This window comes from Cnephaeus nilssonii (genome assembly GCF_951640355.1).
Source record: "Cnephaeus nilssonii genome assembly, chromosome: 6".
NCBI classification, from domain to species: Eukaryota; Metazoa; Chordata; class Mammalia; order Chiroptera; family Vespertilionidae; genus Cnephaeus; species Cnephaeus nilssonii.
The window spans coordinates 41,999,509-42,019,679 of NC_137077.1; the positions used below are offsets into that span (position 1 = coordinate 41,999,509).

General features: G+C 47.4%; 1 protein-coding gene across 2 annotated transcripts in view; it reads right to left on the minus strand.

Annotated features, from left to right (window-relative positions):
- Window positions 1–2,192, minus strand: part of PRICKLE1 (prickle planar cell polarity protein 1) — a 105,502-nt gene extending 103,310 nt beyond the window's left edge. For both annotated transcript variants that reach the window (XM_079775612.1, XM_079775610.1), the window contains exon 1: window positions 1,695–2,192. The gene's annotated coding sequence lies outside the window, so the exon portion shown is untranslated. The remainder of the gene's footprint in view (window positions 1–1,694) is intronic.
- Between the last annotated feature and the right edge of the window lie 17,979 nt (window positions 2,193–20,171).

Sequence of the window (20,171 nt, forward strand, 5' to 3'; positions counted from 1 at the left end):
AGGACCACATTGGAGGCCAACTGAACCGGGCCCCACCAGACAGCAAGATAAATGGCTGCTGTTTAAGTTTAAAATCCCCTGGTGGGAGTAAATATTGTTCCAGAGAAAAAGGCTTGACAAATATTGCATCATCCTTCCAGAGCTGTCTTGATTAAAGCAGAATCTTTGGATTAAGTTGGTGCTTAATTCAAAATGTATCTATCTTGCTGTCATGGGAATTTTTTTTTTTTTCTTTCCTAGAGTCTGAAAACAGACATATTGTTGGGGATGGTCAAACAAGGCCGCAGCCTCCCAAGGGGCTGGCGTCCACTCTGGATAATAGAAGGCGGCTGAACACTGACACTTCCCTAAGGATAATGGAGGCAGCAAAGGCTTAGTGGGAAAAGGCCAGTTGTCACCTAAGTGACAGGCAACAGCTGAGCTCACACATCTGGAGCCGGATCAGGGCAAACACGCAGCCAACCCACACCCGGCTACATACACCTTGGGCCTGGCTGAAGGGGCAGATGGAAGTTCCTTTCACTCCCAAAGTGCATTAAAACGTATCTGATGCTGAAGCCCATCAATTATATAACATCAACTGCAGACACAGCCTTCTGAGGTACTGATTAAAATGAGTAGGTAGACCAAAGTGGCCGGCGTGCACAGAGACAATTTCATTAAGTATAATTTGTCCTTCATAAAGTTCATCCTAAAGGCCCCACACATATAGGCACAGGCTTTTTACGGCACCGACGCCTCTGAACTCCTCCGGAGAGGCAAGGCGTTCTCTTGCTGCAGGTTCCCATGGCGTGTTCTTCACCTCGTCCGTGGCTGCAGTCCGGCCTCCCATCCATCCGCTTTCTCACATCAGCAAGCAAACGTGTTTGGCTTTGTTGGTTCTGCATCCTCCCTGGGCAAACTGGAACTCAGTGCGGGGCCAGCCGATCCCCCCCCCCCCCCCCCCGCACCCCCACCTCGCTCTTCAGCCTCCTGAAGACAATCTGTGGACAATTTTCCCCAAGTCCCAAAATAACACGGCGCTGCCGGTCCTTTTTCTTAGAGGGCAATGAAAATTTAACAGCTTTCTGCTGCATCCTGAGTCCCGGTCCTGCTAATCATTAACATGCCCAGTTTCTTTAACTTTTTTTCTGCCTGAAGGAAGGGAGACGCTCCCATGCTTTCTCACAGACGTGCTGCATCCAGAAAAACCTCCTCGCCGGGCGGGGAGCTGAGGCACCCCTGCCAAAAAGCAGTCGGTCCTCCCCCCCCCCCCCCCCTTCCCCCTGCCCCCGAGCCTCGAGAGAGAACGGGCACCCTCCCTCCCGACGCCGGTAGGTGACAGGCGATCCTAAGCGGCGGACACAAGCCAACGCACCCTCGCCTCCCTGCGCCAGCATCGCCCCAACTCTGGGGCCACCGCGCGGGCTTCCAGGCAGGAGAGAATCCAGGGGAGAGTTGGTTGCGATGCAGCAAACAGGAGCCATGCAGGCAGCCCTCTCGGTGCTGCAGCCCAGGTCTGCTTTCACAGTCGACACAGCCCCCCACAACCCGACTGTGACCTTCTCCCTGCTTTTCTGCCGCACCGACCCAGCCTAGGTGTCACAGACCCCGCAGTGACACCGAGGGTGCCCGGCCTTCCCCTGCAGGGCTCGCCCCCCACGCCGCGCCCGCAACCCCTCTGCAGAGCCCGCCGGAGCCGGGCTGCTACTCACCCCGCGCGGAGGACGGAGAACTCGGCTGGACGGTCCTCGGCGCCGCGCTGGGGCTGCGGGGCTGCGGTCCGCGGCGTCAGGGGCGGGCGAGGGCGGGCAGCGCGCGGACCATCCAGAGCCCGGACCGTCGCCGTGCCGGCCGCGGCGCCCCTCGGGGAAATGGGCGCAGGGGGCGCGAGCAGGCACGTCCGGGGCGCGCTGTCGGGCGGCGGCGGCCGCTGGAGGTGCGCGGCGCTGGCTGCCGGCTGCGGCGAGTGCTCCCCGGCTCAGCCCCGCGCCGCGCGCCGCCGCGCACCCCGCCCTCGGCCGCCGGGCCAGGCGCGAGCGAAAACGCGGAGCGCGGATGCCGCCCGGGATCCAGGCCCTCGGCGCGCCCACGCGCAGCCGGGTTGGGCCCGAAAGGCGAGGTGGTCTCCCGGCTCTCGGAGGCGAGGCAGGCGGCGAACGTGGCCCGCTGGGCAGGACTGGCTCTGCGCGCAGCGGCGGGACTGAGCAGGGGGCGGGTTATCTGCTAGAAGTTCACCCAGGCGCAGCCCGGGTTCCCAAGGGCAGTTGCATCGTCTCCTCTGCCCCGCCCCCGATTTATGCCCCCCCCCCCCCAAATGGATTGAAAGACGTGAAGGGAGAAAAAGGACAAACCCAATTTTCTCTGATCAAACGGTTTGGGGGTTGCCTATTGGGGTTTCTTTCCCATTGGTTGTGTGTGTGTGTGTGTGTGTGTGTGTGTGTGTGAGGGGGGGGGGGATAGGTAGTTAATTAAATTCCTAGATTCCTTCCTGTGCGCCTGGCCTCGCTGGAGACCCACTTGGACTGCATCCTATATCTGTGGAATCCTACAGGCTGGGCTGTCACTTGCTTCGGAGCAAAACGCTGAAGATTCAGCCTCTAGTCCGTTTCCTTCCCCTCCTCGATGGCCCTGTGCATCTCCAAGAAAGCTCCCAAGTGTGAAGAGTGAGTGCAGCCACCCCAACGACAGGGGCCAGGCCCAGGTTAGCACGGTGCACTTCAAGTGGTGGTCAAACTATGAATTTGATCACGACGATCATTTTTCACTGGTCAAGCTACTCTCCATGTTTTCAGTCTGCCCAATTCCCAGAGCTGGGCTCTCAAGCACATTCGCCCAGAATCAACTAGAACTCAGCCTGTCTGAAAGTTTTTGCCTTGACATTGATGCCACCTTAGAACCTCTTACTTTTTGCAGTGGGGTCTCACACTGTGTAGGTACTATTCTCCCCTCTTTACCCGTTCCTCCGTCCCCCCCCCCCCCCCCCCCCCCCAGGTTGCAGATCCCAGGGCAGCTACTAACCCCAACTTGGCAGTGTCTCTGCAAAGCTTCTTGACCTCTCCATCTTCCACACCCTCTAGGGTACTGTTTTATCTTCCAGGAAGATGAGGATGGGTGTATGTACTGTATGTGGGCGTAGGGTGATGGGGAGAGTGTTGATTCGTGCAATTTTTATTTCAAATCAAAACTGCTAATTTCAGATTTTTTTTTCCCCAAATCTTGATTTTCATTGGGAGCGAAACAAGGGAATTCTCAGCAAAAATTGAGCAGATGCAAAAGAAGCCGTAAGGAAATAACATCGAAAGGCAAAAGGAGGAGAAGAGGGTACAAAACCAGGGAAATGATTGCCTCGGTGCTGGGCTCTGACTCAGATCTCTCCTGCACTGTAGAAACTTTCTCCCCTCCAGATACTTGGGCTGCATTCCTTATCTGTGAGCACAGATAACTCAGGAAACAAAGCTGTGGCTTTTGAAATAACCCCACTTGCTCAGTGTGTGTTTGTGACTGATGGGAATCTGGGCAAAGCAACCTAGGCTGTCTTGCTCCTCAGCATTTTATTGGAGTTTGCATTTCAAGTTGTGTCTACCTTGCCAGAGTTACAAATGCTTCCGTTAAGCTATACATTTTTAGCTTTTATCTAAACTCCAGAACTGCCCCAGACTGACAAAATTATTTATACCACCCATAGAGGTAGTGAACAGCAGTATTTTCGAGGGGAAAATGTCCACTCTCCTTGTTAGCATCTTTGGGTGCCTATCTGTTTTTCTCAATCAGGACCTTCAAATGAAAGCAGTTTCCCAACAAACTGCATGGCAGTGGACTGGAATCAATGGAGAATGGAGTGGAAGATGGCATCATTCAATTCCTACAGCCACATCATCATGAGAAAGCCCTCTTCTGTGAGCCAGTAGGCATTAGTAGCAGGAGGAGTTAGGTATGGAGAAGCTCATGAGGAGAATATATTCTTGCATTTGGGTCTCTCTATTAATGGAAAGTGCTACTTTCTTGTGATAAGACTGATATCAGAGGCAATAGCTCTGTGGTGACTTCACAAGAATTGTGTTTATTGAGCATCTACTATACATGGAGCAAACATGTCAGGCATTCTAGATCTAGGGCATATACAGTTGTTCCCACAAGAGGCTTATTGCTTCTTTGAACAAGTGTACTGGGGAGCAGCATCTTACCTTTTCAATCCAAATGTGGCCCTTGGTCTTCAACCAGGACCCTCATAAAATTATGTTGGATCGTACATGTGATGATTTGCAACCAGAGAAATCTGAATCAAATCTTAGCCCCACTGCTTATCCAGTTAGCCTAGAATAATCTAGCTAACCTCTAGGACAGTGATGGCGAACCTATGACACGCATGTCAGCACTGACACGTGTAGCCATTTCTGACATGCAGCTGCTGAGGCGGCCGCATGCCGAGGATGAAACATTTGCTGCTCCTGAGGATGAAACATTTGCGACTAGAGTCTTGGAGTTAGTTTTTTCCTCAAAGTGACACACTACCCGAGTTATGCTCAGTTTTTTGGCAAAGTTTGACACACCAAGCTCAAAAGGTTGCCCATCACTGCTCTAGGAGATGCTTAATTTCTTCCTTTGTAAGTGAAAATAATAACATCCACCTCAGAGAACTGTTGGGAGGATTGAATGCTAGGTGTGCAGAAAGGACTTGATAGGTGGAAAGTTTATATAATGCCAATTTATAAGACATCTTCTCACAACCACCCCTCTCTATACTAGCCTCCATGCAAAATCCTACAAGTTAGAAAGAATCATTTAAAAATTTCATTTGAAAAAACATTCTTCATTGTAGACTTCTGGCTTTTTCATATTAATGGTATTTTCTTTGTCTTTACAAACCAACATGGTACCATACCTTTTATAAATAAACTTAGAGGCCCGGTGCATGGGGGGGGGGGGGGGCGGGGGGGGAGGGAGGGTGTCCCTCAGGCCAGCCTGCACCATTTCCAATCTGGGACCCCTTGGGGGATGTCCAACTGCCAGCTTAGGCCTGATCCCTGTGGGCAGTCAGACGTTCCTCTCACAATCCGGGACTGCTGGCTCCCAACAGTTCATCTGCCTGCCTGCCTGACTGATTGCCCCTAACTGCTTCTGCTTGCCAGCCTGATCACCCCCTAACCACTCCCCTGCCAGCCTGATCAAAGCTTAACTGCTCCCCTGCCGGCCCGATCGCCCCCAACTGCCCTCTCCTGCAGGCCCAGTCGCCCCCAACTACTCTCCCCTGCTGGCCTGGTCGCCCACAGCTGCCCTCCCCTACTGGCCATCTTGTGGTGGCCATCTTGTGACCACATGGGGGTGGCCATCTTGTGACCACATGGGGGCGGCCATCTTGTGCGAGGGTGTGAAGGTCAATTTGCATATTACATATTTATTTAATTAATTTTTTATTGGTTTTTTTATAGAGAGGAAGAGAGAGGGATAGAGAGTTAGAAACATCGATGAGAGAGAAACATCGATCAGCTGCCTCCTGCACACCCCCCACCGGGGATGTGCCCGCAACCAAGGTACATGCCCTTGACTGGAATCGAACCCGGGACCCTTGAGTCCGCAGGCCGACGCTCTATCCACTGAGCCAAACCGGTTTCGGCCATATTACATCTCTATTATATAGCATTGATTCACTTAGGTAATGTCTACTTTTCTTTTAAAGCTTTTATAAGAAACTGGAGGCCCAGTGCACAAAATTCATGCATGGGTAGGATCCCTAGGCCTGGCTGGTGATCAGGGCCAATCTGTGGGGTGACCCGTGGGGCAACCGGAGGGGCCCCTGCTGGCACCCGCCTTGGCTGGTCTGGGGCCTGAGAGCTGGGGGCAGCTCCTGCGTTGAGCATCTGCCCACTGGTGGTCAGTGCATGTCATAGCGACCGGTTGTTCTGCCGTTCGGTCAATTTGCATATTAGGCTTTTATTATATATGATGTATCTTTAAAAAAAAAAAGAATTGGGTCCTCATATTTTGAAATCTTCTCTTCTAGTATCTCAGAATTTAACCTTATTTAGAGATAGGGCCTTTAGAGAGGTAATCAGGTTATAAACCTTAATCCGGCCTGACTTGGAATCATTATAAAAAGAAGAGATTTGGCCCTACAGGTTTGGCTCAGTGGATAGTGTGTTGACCTGCGGGGTGATTCTGGTCAAGGGCATGTACCTCAATTGCAGGCCTAATCCCTGAACCTGGTTGGGGTGCATGCAATGTGTCTCTCTTACATCGATGTTTCTCTCTCACTATCTCTCCCCCTCCCTTCCACTCTCTCTAAAAATCAATGGAAAAATATCCTCCGGTGAGGATTAACAAACAACAACAAACAAGCAAAGAGAAAAAAAGGAGACATTTGGAAATAGACAGGAAACATCATGTGAAGAAGAAGATAGAGATCAGGGTGATGTGTCCACGAGCCAAGGTATCATCAGAAGCTAGGCGAGCTACGTGGAACAGATTCTTCCTTATAGCCCTCCACAAGAACCATCCCTGCTGACACCTTGACCTCAGACTTCTAGCCTCCAGAACTGGGAGACAATACATTTCTGTTTCAGGCACTCAGTCTGTGGTTCTTTGTTATTGCAACCCCAGCAAATGAATCTACACCCAACCAAATCATGCTATGAATGCCTCTTGGCTACTGAAGAGTACTTTCACATGAAGAGGAAGAGTCTACAGCAGTTTAGGCCACAAGATTGGGAATTAAAAAAGCAAGAACCTGATGGTGTGGCAGCCCGGTTTGATTCCCAGGTCTGTTTGATTTCTAGGCTTTGCTTTGTCCCAGTTTCCTTATTTTGCTCACATCTGGGACTCCTTTCCCAACGTGCAGACTCAGCCCCACTCAGTGTTTCCAGGGTGAATCAGTCCTGACCTTGTTATGACCTGCTTAGTCTTAGCTGTAAGGCGTGTTCCCTTACTGGAAACCCCACACCGGCTTTCCAGGGCTCTCTGGATCTGCTGCACCCTCCTGGGATTGGCCTAAAAGGTGCCTCATTTGCATTCTGCCTATCTCTCATTTATTATTTCCCCGCCCTTGTTTGCTCTAACCATATAAATTATTTATAGTTATTCAAAAGCATCAAGCTAGTCTATCCCTGTGTGCTTTGAACATACCTAGAATGTTACCCACTGATAACTGCCCTGCTAACTAGCTCCCACTTACCCTTTATAATTCAAATGAAGCATCGCCTCCTTGATAGTCCATTGATGTGCTTATTTGTTGTGTTGTCTGACCAGCATCTGTTTCTTCTTCTTTGTAATGCCCCAGATTTCCTTTGGGGAACCACCTTCCCCCACTGTCAGCAGTTTCCTTGGAGACGCATCCTTGGTTTTGCTGTTAAGGATCATGTGACCCAATTCCGGGAAATTAGAGCTCTGGATCCCACTGATCAAAAGATTGGTTTGGGGATGGGCATGTGATCCAGGTCTGGGCCCAGGACTTTGTAGGAACTTTTAGAAATCCCGCAACAGTAAATTCGAGTAATATTTATTGAGCACTTACGTTTCTCTTTGCTGGAAATTCAACAGTAAAGCAAAGTCTCTACCCTTTTGGATTTTCTTTGAGACCCTGGACCAAAGCCTACCTAAAAACAAGCTACCACTGAACGTTTCAGATTAAAATAATATTTTGTTGTTGTTGTCTTTTAAGCCCATTTGGGGTTTCAGTGACTCCCAGATTAAAGGGACTGGTAACCCCTTCCCCATTTAGAAGCGATGTTTCTCTGTTTGACTTTGTACTCCTCTATCACTTCATATGTTATTTGATTGATTATGCCTGAACTTATTCCAAAAAAGATTTAAATCCTCATACAATTGTGCAACAAGAACATATAGCAAGTTAACCTGAAATTGTAATTTGAAAGTAAGTATGAAATGGAAAACAGAGATGAGACAAATTCATAGCATTCATCCCATAAAGAGTGGGCCTCAATTTAGCTTTCCTGTTTCTAGCAGCCAATATAGCAAGAATTACATAATTCTCACACAATTGAAAATGTGTCTAAGCTAAAAACAATCCTATTTGGAGAAGTACAACTGTTGGCTAAATTGAAGAGCAGAAAGAAGCATGAAGAAGGCTCGAGAAAAATGATGAGCAACATCCTCAACAACATCTTTACATAGCAGACAACAGTGTGTTTCTTGGGGCTGTTTCTCAAAGCATCTCTCAGTTCACTTTTCAGAAAATTCATTTTTCAGAAGGAGCAATTTAATTCATTTCACTTTGTCACAGGCACTTCACAGTGTGTGTGACAATTACAATAAAGTGCGTAGTCCAGAGTGCTCTGGTAGTGCATAGCAGAAGCAAGCACATAGTTGGAGGGGTCAGAGGTAGAGTCAGGCCGGGAAGGCTTCCTGTAAGAAGAAGCACATAAAAGATGAGCTAACCTAGGGAAAGATGTATGCATGTGCACGCACATGTATGAGGAGGTGAGTGCGCAGTATGAGGAGCAAGGCAGAGTGGTAGTGGAGGCTTGGATGAGCTTGGGAAGATGGGCAGAGGCTGCATCATGAATGAGCTTAAATGCAGGGTCAAGTTCGACGTGAGGAAATGGTAAGTTCAGTTTAGGATGAAACAAGAAAATCACCTTCAAAATGGACTAAAAAATAGCCAAAAAGATAGATAAAAAGGAACTAGGGAGAAAGTGGTGTGGAAGAATTCAAAAGAAGAAGGTATTTCCAGAAGATGGTAATACCTAACCCCTTCTGTAAAATTTTAGGCTGTCTAGAGCAAAATGAGTTTGTGGAGGCCTCAGAGTTCCACCAAACCCCTAAGAGGTCTGCTGGAGGCCCTCAGAGGGCCTGACGGGTGGGCCTTGGGGACCTCAGGAGGGCTCTGTAAAGTGGACTGGCTGATCTGATCTGCAAGACCTTCAGGCAGTCCTCTGTCAGTAACGTGCATCAGGCTTTTGGGAGGTTAGCCAGCAGTGATTTTGAAATCATAATTTCTGGCTAATATGCAACCATTCCATGTTGCTCATGAAAAAAGGAATTACTACCTATTTTAACAGTCAAGTGAACCAAACTGATAGCTTCTTGTGAAAACAGCCTTCCCAGGATATATGAGAGAATTGAAGGCCATTACAAAAGAGAGTGGAGAAAGGAGACTGGGTCAGGGTCCACCCCTTTGCCACAGCAATCTTTGTACTAATCGATTTGCTGGCTCTTCACTAGTCTGCTCCTTGGGGGCAGAGTGCTGCCTAATTCAGGGTAGCAGCTCCAGTGCCTTGCACAGGGACTGCAACAGAGCAGATGCTGATATAAAGAGAATGATAACTGGGGCTTCGAAGGAGGGCTGCCAGGGAGAAGGGAGGGAGGTGGGGGAGGGCTGGCCAGCACATCCAGAAGGTGATCCGGCCAGGGCTAGTGTGGTCCATGTCTGAAGAGCTCAGGGCAGACATCTGGGCAGTAGAGACAGCTGGAGATGGGGGGGAGGAGGGGGTAGCGGGCTGGGTGAAGCAGAGGTTAGGGTGCAGGGGCAGGGTCTTAGCCTCAGGAAGAGGGAGTGTCAGGTTGTCAGCATTTAACCAAAGTTGCTGAGGTTCAAGTGTGGACCAGAGTCCCGGTGGCCAAATGAGGAAGCAGGGTGAAATCCAATGGCGTCGGTATGCGATAGGGGCACAGCTGCTGTGTGGGGGAGCCCCATGGAGATCCCCAACGTTGGGGAACAAGATTAATTCCAGACCTCCATCGCCAAATGGAGGGGCTGGGCTGGTGGACAGATTGGTGTTTGGTTTATTTTGGTTCTCTGATTCTGGCTTCCTCATTTATACTCCAATCCAGATACTATCTATTTCACATCACATCTGTGTGTGTGAGTCAGAGAAAAAGAGAGAAAGAAGGGGGGGGGGGGGGAGTGTCCTTTTTGCTCACAGCTATTAACCCTATCGGCTTCATCTCAGATCTTCTTTGTGCAATGAGGAGACAGCCAAAACTTACTCACGTTGACAGCTGAAGAGTGTGGCATGATGGCTTTTAATGCCCTTTCGGAAATATGGGTTAAATGGGGCTTTATTTTCTCTCTTTTTTCCCCCCATCTAAAGGAACTTTGGGACGCGCCATTGAATCACTGAAGGAAGACTGAAATCAACCCTCTGTCTCTCAAACTCTAGATCTTAGATTTTGCTACACTTTGTCTCCTTTTTAGGAAAAGTGGCAATACCTGCTTCAGGATGCTGCTTACTCTCTGGCCCTTGGCTGGAAGATCTCCCGTAGATAGCGCATGGTGTTCCATAAATACCTCCAAGTGTGACCTGCCGGGTCTGAATGAGCTCCTCCCCTCACCATGCTCCGGCTGGCGCAGAGGTTCCCAGATGTCGGGGAGCTTAAATAATTCCATAATTGCCAGTCATACTCCCACCGCATGACCCAACTGCCACCCTGAGCCCGGGATTTGTGGGGCATTAAAATAAAACGAAGCTCAAGCAAGCATAAGAAAAAGCATTACACGCTCAATAGTGTGGTTATAGGCTGTGAGTACAAGAAAGGGACAACTTTCACAGAGAGATTGCCAGGCTCATAGGCCATTTTCTTCTGGAGTTTAAGATGGGAAGGGGGACATAGTGACATGGTGGCTATGTGCCATTTCAGGAGCAGGAAAAAAAAAAAAAAAAGGAAACTTGATTTTGCTCCCCAACTCTGAAATCGACAGGCAGTCACATGGGAGGAAGGGGTGGGAGCAGCTTGGAGCAGCATTCCTGATCCTCTGGGAGCTGGATGTAGTGTTCTGGTGAGTGAGAGCCATGGATGGGCCTAGAAGTTAGCCTTTTATGTGAACGCACTGACCACATGACCAGGGCATACTCTCCCCTGCATCACTGTCCCAAAGCATTAGCAAAGCAATATGTCACTCATGATGTGGTCGGGCAGAGTGGATCAAGGCAATTAGTTTACTAACTCCATCAGGTTAAAAGCTAAGTGGGAGACTGACATAATCATCAGATGGTTATATTTTAATTTTCAGGGTTGGTTACCTGTCAGGGAATTCATTTTTCGTTTCGCTTTCTACATTGTGAAGTAATGAAGGGGAAGGAGCCTTATAGACAAACAGAAGACATTAGGGTGCCGTGCACATCAACGCACTCCATCCTCTCTATAGAGTTTCTGAGTTACAACCCACTCTTGTGAAAAAATTCTATTTCAACCACCAAAGCAGAATAATTCAATATGAGAAAAAGGGGGAAAAAAAACCCACACAACCCTCCTCACAGATAAGGAGCTGAAAATGGACTCAGAGAACCAGGGGTACATTTTTTCCAAATGCACCATGAGATCTCAAGGCGGTGAGGTCCAGCGCGTGCTTCTGTGAGGCACAACCTGGCCAGTTGTAGGAAAACTCGTCTAGTCTGAAGTTGGCGTTGCTGGTAAGCAGCTCTAGCTCTCATACTCCCTCGTAAAATGGGTGAGAGGAGGCAGGCAGTCCTGTGCCTTCAGGACCTGAGAGAAATGAGAATAGTGTAAAGACCTCTCCTCTCCATGGACTTGGTGACCAGCGCTTAGCGAGTTCTTACTGTTACTGTTAGTGACATTGTTTTTATTACGGTCTTGAGGGTTAGTTAATGCCGGAGGATTGCGTTTTCTTTTCTTCTCACTTTTTAAATTTGATGCTGAAATGGATTTAAAATGTCTAACAGGAAACCATAGATCATTCACCGGTTTATGAACATCATAAAGATGTATTATTGCCAGTGCTCCGGTGGTTCATTCCCTCCCGGTTCTGTGATGAGTGAGGTTTGCTAACATGTCAAAGTTTTACCCTCTCTCCCCCTCATCTGGCACTCTGTACATCTGCCCTGATAATATTTGACTTACTTTGTGTGTTTGAACCCTCTGATTAGATTGCTGGCCCTTTGACAGTAGGGGTCATTTCTGAGGCTTTGTTACGCCCCTCACATATACCTCTGTACTTGGTACTGAGCCTGCACATCATCTGAATGCAATAAATATTGATTGGCCTTCTCTTACATCGATTAAGTGTGTGATCCCTGGTCCTCAATGTGCTCTGACACAAGATCACAGTTTTTAGATCAAGAAGAGCTGCGGGAGGCCATTAGTGCAAACATCTCATTTTGTAGAGGAGGCGATGAGAAGAAAGAGGAAAAAATGTGCTCACATCACATGGCTCAGTGGGGATTAGACCTCAGCTGTCAGACTACTTTTTTCTTTTGTTCCTTCCCAGTTGGAGAAACTGGTGTCATTAAGTAAAGTTCAGGAGACTAGGGACCGGGTGGTACAATGAACTGGTGGCCTACATCGCGCCTGGGCTGGAAAGTCACTGCTCGCTCACTCTTGTGTGTAATAACTATTATGCAGGCAGAGCGCCGGGCGTTCTGCATGTCACTCAGTGCTGAAGGCTAACAGGAGTGCTTCTCTGCCTTTACACAGGGCAAGGCGAACGCTCCACTGAGCAGTAGCTCCCAGGCATGTGCCTAGATAGAAAGAAGAGAAGGAGGCAATAAAGCGTGTGCCTGCTCTCTTTCTTACCCAAGGCCCACGATGCACTGATTTCTGTAAAGGTTTTTTTAAGCAGCTATTTCTGGGCCACTAGCTTCAGGGCAAACATTTTTTTACTTAGACCACAATCCAAAGGGGGACATGCAGGAAGGCTTCTTTCTTCTCTTTTCTTTCTTTTAAAAATATTTTTATTGATTTTTTAGAGAGAGAGGAAGGGAGAGAGAGAGAGAGAGAGAGAGAGAGAGAGAGAGAGAGAGAGAAAGAGAGAGAAACATCAATGTGAGAAACATTGATTGGCTGTCCTCTACCAGGGATCGAGCACCTCAACCTGGGCATGTGCCCTTAACAGGAATCGAACTGGCAACCTTTCAGTGCATAGGATGACACCTACCCAACTGAGCCACGCCAGCCAGGGCAGGAGGGCTTTTTCCTTTCCGCATCCCAAACGATGGCCTCCCTTCTTCCCTCTGTTTCTTCTTTCCTTCTGAGAATACTAACTGATCACCTATGTTATGCTGAGCACAATGCATAAAGGGGGAGAGAATTATGAAAAAGAGCTGGCCTGCTCTAGTGTTCACAGTTTTATTAGGGAGACAAATGTCATAAATATTCACCCCCAACAATGAGATCAATGCTGAAGGAGGCACCTCCAAAGTGTTAGTGGGAAACTAAAGGAAGGAACCGCTAATGATATCTGTGAGGCCACTGAGAGTTTTCCAGGAAGTGACATTGAGTCTTTAAAGAAGAAATGTGGAGGGAGGAGTGGTTTTGGTGGAAGAGAGATGTCCCTGGGGGAGGGGCAGCGTGGGCAGACACATGAAAACACGAGAGGAAATGGCATGCTCAGGAGCCCAGAAGTAGTTAGGTATGGTGGGAAGTAGGGAGCTGAAGGCCAAGGCTGGACAGCGGAAGTCTAAAGGACCCTGGATGCTGTGCTAAGTGGTGTATATTTTAGCTTACGATGATGGGGAGGAAGGAACCAGCAGAGCAGAAACTGACAACAATAATGTTCTTTTCCTCAAAGTAACACCAGTTGCTGTATATAAAAGCGCTGCTAAAGCATAAGATACATATATTTGGGCTCATGTCATCTATAGTAATAAAAGCATAATATGCAAATCGACTGAATGGTGGAACAGCAGAACGACTGTCCGGAGGACCACACTATGACACGCACTGGCGTCAGGCCAGCCAAGGCGGGTGCGATGCGATTGGTGTGTGGCGGGGGTTGGGGGGAGGGCGCCATTGCCCCACGATAGCCCAGCAGAGGGGGAGCTCCATGAAACTGGGGAACCGGGGGTGTGTGGCAGCAGATGCAGGCAGTGCCAGGCACAGGTGGGTGCAGGCATGGGGTGGGGTGGTGGTGGGGGAGAGCAGGTAGCCGGGGCTGTGAAGGCCTACCCTTGCATGAATTTCATGCATCGGGCCTCTAGTTTTTCTATAAAAGTAAATATTAGCTCTTGGAGATAACTTTTGCAATTATTAGGTTATTCCAAGTGGTATGCAATAGTCCTTTTATAAAGCGTTGATTTAAAATGCACTTTCAATGTTGATGGAAAGGGCAATGGAATGGGAGTTATGAAGACCTGGGTCTGGGTCCAGTAGGAACCCTCCCGGCCTGCCTCCCTCATTCATCAGGGCATGGGAAGAGGAGCTTCCCAGGGGTCTTTCAGCACTAGGATTGGTGTGTGTGACTTGGTGTGTGTATGTGGTGTGTGTTGGTATTTGTGTATTCATACCTAGTTTGATTTCATGAAGAATCTGAGGCAACTGATAATAAAAGGCACTGATTCAATAAGAGTCAAAACCCTAAACCTAGGTTAGAAGACAAAAGTCAAGAAGTATGGAGTGGAGAGGGATGCCATCAGGTTGCTAACTTTTCATTCTGCCAAGTAAGGGTCTTATACAAATAAAGCAAAGCAAAGCAACCTCGGGATTCTCACCAAAGCCAGGGTGGGGAATAATAGCAGAATAAAGAACAGCCTTCTAAGTTGCCATGTGCCATCTTACTTAAATTTTATACAGTCTTAGGTAGGTAATACATGCATAAGTTTAAACATTCAAAAGGTAAAAAATGCATACGTAAACAGTCTCCCTCTCAGCCTTTCTCCTGGGATCCAGTGTTCCCCAACCAGGCACTAACTTTTTAGCTGCCAAAATAAGGTAGGAAATCTGACAATTTGCAAAGCCTTCAAGGATCAAGGTTGTGTGGTTTTTTTTCCACAAAAGAAAGCCCTTTTTTTTGGGGGGGGGGGGAGATTGTCTTGTTTTGTTTTGAAGGAAGAGGAATCACAAGCTCTTAAATTTGTCAAAAGGATACCTACACAAAGTCTCTGAGTAAAATAATGGGCAATAAACGCAGTAAAATCTCTGGGCAAATTAGAGGATTTTCTCATTTCTGAGCTCTTTGTTGTTTAAGAAATTAAAGAAAAACTTAGCTGCATCCCTCCCAATTCTGTCCCATTAAAATAGCAGAGTATTTTGAAGGAAGAGATGACCCCAAACTCATTTATTTCCTCCCTACAGAAATCTTAATTTCACTCCTGAATCATGTTTCATTTTGAGTGGGAATGCAACCTGATTGGATTCTAATTCAGCTCCTCGTCCCCCTTCCCCGCCCCCCCCAATGGAGCCCTGTATAAATGAATGAGGAAATCTTTAGGAAAAAGTTATTTAGAAGTGACAGTGCCTCTGACCAGGGAGCTGAGTTTGGTTGGACATAATTACTACTTAGCTGTTCTTCTAGGCAGTAATTGGTCAACAGGTTCAACTGCTTCGGGAGGCCACTCCTGGAGTGTAAACATGGTGCCTTGTAATCAGCAGAAAAAGGATCCTTATCTTTTGTTGGCCAAAGTGGGCACCTTGGATTTGAAGCTGGTACCAACGAGGCTAGGTACAAGTGAAAATCAGAGGCGAGTTACGGTTGACTCCTGCATTTGCTACTGAAAATGATGCTTTGGCTGTCAGAGAGCAAATCCACTGACTCTGGTTCTGAGACTAGTGGAAAATAAAGGCTGTACAGGAGAATGAAAAGCCTTGGATCAATGCACATCATACAATCTGGCCATAAATCATTGCCCGTAGAATGAAGGACTGACACCAGATCAATGATTGCCAGAAAATTAAATTTTTCATTAAGTGAAACAGAAAGCCACGCTTGAGCAGTTAAACCTAAAACCAGCCCGCTTTTCGGGTGTGGGCTGTGTGTGTGTGTGTGGCGGACCTGGGAGGGCCGCTAATAGACTATGAGGTCCAGGCCTGTCGTGTGTTGAAGAGAAAGCTGTGGGCATAGGATTCTGAGGGAATGGGATGAGATAAACGGGGTATATCTTATTTTTGTTTTGAATGGTCTTTGGGTCCATCCAGTTAATGGAGATACAGATGTCTTCAAAACTCAGGGCCTGTGACTACAGTAGAGGTTGAAGAATCTCCAGGACTGATCTTCCTTAGGGTCCTTCCAAGCAGATAGTTTTAGGGCAAGTTCTTAATTTGCAAAAACAAGAGCCCTTGTCCCAAAGCTGCAGCTGCAGAGCTGGCATTGACAGAGATCTGTAATTCACAGTTCCTCCCATTGCAGTCCTGCTGGGAGCAACAAAACCCCAGTCACCCTGTCCAGTCAGAGGGACAGGCCTCCCACCGAGGTCTGCAGGAGCCTCCTCCATCCCCCGCTCCTCCTCTTCCTTCCCTTCTCCCCCAGACGTGTAACCCTATTGTAGCTTTCTCAGAAGTACACTAAAATTAGTCTTGAGAATCTGCCTGTCTTTTCTTGGCTCCCTAGCAGTTTCTTCCCAGACACAAGGCAGGAAAAAAAAGGGCGGGGTTCTAACCAGAAAGCTCAGTTTCCAGGTTTCATTGACTTCTAGCTCCTAGTGGCCCTGGCTCTGGAGCCCACCTTGGCCTCAACTCATCCTTCTGTCAAATAGTTAATGACCTGGAAAGAAACAAACAGCCGCTCACAGGGGTCCACACTCGAAAAAAGCTCCGAAGGGCATCTTTTGTAAAGTAAAGCAGCTTCGTTTGTGATAGAGAAGTGCTTCCCCTAGTTATCTGTTTTATAGGTTAGTGCGCTATAGGGCTCTCTACCCAAAAGTATCATCTGTGGCTGCAGTCAGAAGAATGCTGATGAGATTCCCAGCTCAGTTCAGATACAATGAAGTCTGATTTCCTTACCATGGCAGGATGGCCATTAAATGAATGTCATTCCAGCAACCCGTTCTTCAGCTCTGTTCCACACTGAAGAGCAACGTTTTCATTGTTTGAAGCGGCAAGGAACCAGATGCTGCGCCTGAAACACACATGCCACCTCACCTGCCCCTCTTGCTGCTTCAGAGAGGAGAGGTGGGTAAGATCCTGGCGAGGAAAACAATTCACTTGGTGCGAGGGGCTTCCTGGAGGAGGTGTTCTTTAGAGGACAAACTGGGTGACAGTGCAAATGATTATTAATGACCACCTGTGGTCCTTCATCTCCTGAGAATGCAATATATGGCTGGAATGCTTTGTTTTTGTTAATAGAAGTATTATTCCACAAGGAAAAACATAATGTGAACGGACAAAAAGGAACAGGCCACTTAAAAAGGAGTCGTGTTTTGATCACTTCAATTTTTATTGTTTCTCTTGTTCTGTAGAAACATGTTCAATATAAAAATTTTGAAAAATTTAGAAAGGCACAAAGAAAATGTATTCTCTGGTCTTTTTTTTGGGGGGGGCATACATATATTACAAAAATGGATCACACTGGATAAGTGAAAGTTGCTTTTTAGTTCATATATCATGAACATTTCTCCATGACATTTAATATTATTTTAAAGCCATTATTTTGTGGCTATATGATACATTTGTTGGACAGTAGCATTAAAAAGATTTTTTTAAAATAAAAGTTCTCTAGTAGTGATGAGCATTCTTTAGAGAACGCTTTGTGCTCATCCATAACTTTCTTAGGATTCATTTGTAAAAGGATTTCTGTTTTCTAAAACTGTATTTGTTCAAAGTGAAGGGAAGAAGACTAACTGAGCCCTGTTTGGTAGCTACTGATATCAGGGGCAACATGACATAGTATTTATAAAGCGTGGGGTCAGCAGACACTGCCCCCGTTTAAGCCCCAGTTCTATCTTATGGATGCTCTGTTTCTGAAACCGGGAAAGCCAGCGTTCGTGCTGCCTCTCACCGCCAGAACCAGTAAGTAGAGGCCGGGTTTGAATCTTTATGGGCGCTGTATTCAGATGGCCAGCGATCTGAGAAGATGGCAGGTTATGTACCCTAAAAAGACCATCTTAAATCTCATCTCAAGCCGACCCGTTTTATAAGGAGAAGAAAAGTATAGGTAAAGGGTTTGGAATTGAGGAGAAAGTAGGTAAGGGGTTTGGAGTTCAACGAAAAAGGTTAATCAGATAAAAGCTGCAGTCGGTTCCGAGCATCCCTTCATCTGCTGACGGGTGATTCTTTATCTGCATCCTGAAGGGGGTCCCAGGCGGAGGGTGGGGCAGGCATTCTCTCCCCAGAGCACAATGGCTCAGATACCATCTTGGCAGCTTGCAGTCCTCCTGGGGCAGGGGGGTCGAACGGCTTGCGGGTTTCCTGAAGTCAGAGCAGGTCCAGTCATACATTCCAGTCCCTGGAACAATAGCTTTCTACATGCATTAATCACCAAGCCCACTAACTGTATCTAAAGCTAAACATTTTGAACTTCTTGAGTTCCCCATCATTTCCTCATCTGTAAAATGGGATAATAATGGTGCTAATGTTCTAGGGTTTGAGGTATTAATGACTTAATATAGACACATGTATCTGAATGTATATGAAAATACTATTATTGAATTTTCCTCCTTTAGTTCCATCAGTGGACTACTTAAGTGGATATGATGATGGCCAAATTGCAGCGGAGGAAGCAGATGTCCAGAAACAAGAATTAATTTGCCCAAAGTGGCCAAATGCAGATTCTGGGTGTCCAGCTCCAAAATGCATTCTTTCCTGTTTATACTACAACTAGAGACCTGGTGCATGAAATTTGTGCACAGCGGGGGGGGGGGGGGGGAGGGAGGGTGTGTCCCTCAGCCCAGCCTGCACCATCTCCAATCTGGGACCCCTCGAGGTATGTCCGACTGCCTGTGTAGGCCCGATCCTGATAGCATTGGGCCTACACGGGCAGTCGGGCATTCCTCTCACAATCCAGGTCTGCTGGCTCCCAACTGCTCACCTGCCTGCCAGCCTGATCACCCCCTAACCCAGGCGTCCTCAAACTACGGCCCGCGGGCCACATGCGGGTGTTTTTGCTGTTTTGTTTTTTTACTTCAAAATAAGATATGTGCAGTGTGCGTAGGAATTTGTTCATAGTTTTTTTTAAACTATAGTCCAGCCCTCCAACGGTCTGAGGGACAGTGAACTGGCCCCCTGTTTAAAAAGTTTGAGGATCCCTGCCCTAACCACTCCCCTGCCAGCCTGATCGACGCCTAACTGCTCCCCTGCTGGCCTGATTGCCCCTAACTGCCCTCCTCTGCCGGCCTGGTCCCCCCCAACTGCCCTCCTCTGCTGGCCTGGTCCCTCCCGACTGCCCTCCCCTGCAGGCCTGGTCCCCCGCCAACTGCCTTCCCCTGCAGGCCTGATGGCCCCCAACTGCCCTCCCTTGCAGGCCTGGTCCCTCCCAACTGCCTTCCCCTGCTGGCCATTTTGTGGCGGCCATATTGTGTCCACTTGGGGGCTGCCATCTTTGACTACATGGGGTGGCCATCTTGTGTGTTGGAGTGACGGTCAATTTGCATATTACCCTTTTATTAGATAGGATTATTAATTCATCCATGTAGAAACCCAAACAAAGCATGTAGCTCTGGAAATAAAAATTTTTTCAGGCTCACTTATATCTCTGCTGAAGCATTGCTGCCCCAGGCAGGAGCAGCTGTCTATCATTTCACTCTGCATTTCCCTCCTGGAACTTGTCACACCTTTTATTATCTCTTAAACTTATATTCCTATTTATTGTCTGTCTTTCCCAGTAGAATGTATGCTTTCTGAAGGAGGGTTGTATCTTTTCAATGACTTAGCACCAAGTCTGGCACCTAGAAGACTTTTGAGAATAAATAAATCATACCGTTCAGTTATAGCCAAAATTACCAGATTGTTACCCAATTATCTCCCTTTGCATGTGCAATAAAGATTATTGATATGCATCAAATTATGTGGATAATTGCCAGCTTTTCCTTTCATTTTTTAATTTTTTTTTCCTAAAGCACTCTTGATTTTTAGATTAAAAAATCAACCGGGCAATAAATACATTCATAAATCTTAAGCTGCACAGGTATACAAAACTTGTGATTGTCCATGGTAAATATAAAAACATCCTTATTTCTTAAAACCCAGAGTTCCACTTGCTAGGACCGGCTGTGGACACAGGTATAATCACCTGGACTGAGTTGGCTGACTGATCCTCCTGAAAAAATGAGTAATTCCATAGGAAAGAATGAGTGAAATCATGCTTCAGTCCCTTTGTTGTGATGAATTTGCTGTGTTGCCTTTTCTTTCTCTAGCTCTTAAAGAATTCCCATTTATCCTTCAAGTCTTCATTTGAAAATCTATTCTGTCTAAAGCCTTCTCTTATTTCCCTTCGTGCTGGGAAGGAATTCAGCTCTCCATTCCTTGTGCTTCCATGACACCTTGTACCTAATATGATATGGATCTGAAGACGTTGTATCTCAGCTGTTTTTTAAATCTGCGTTCTCATTTGGACTGAGATTCTTTAGTGC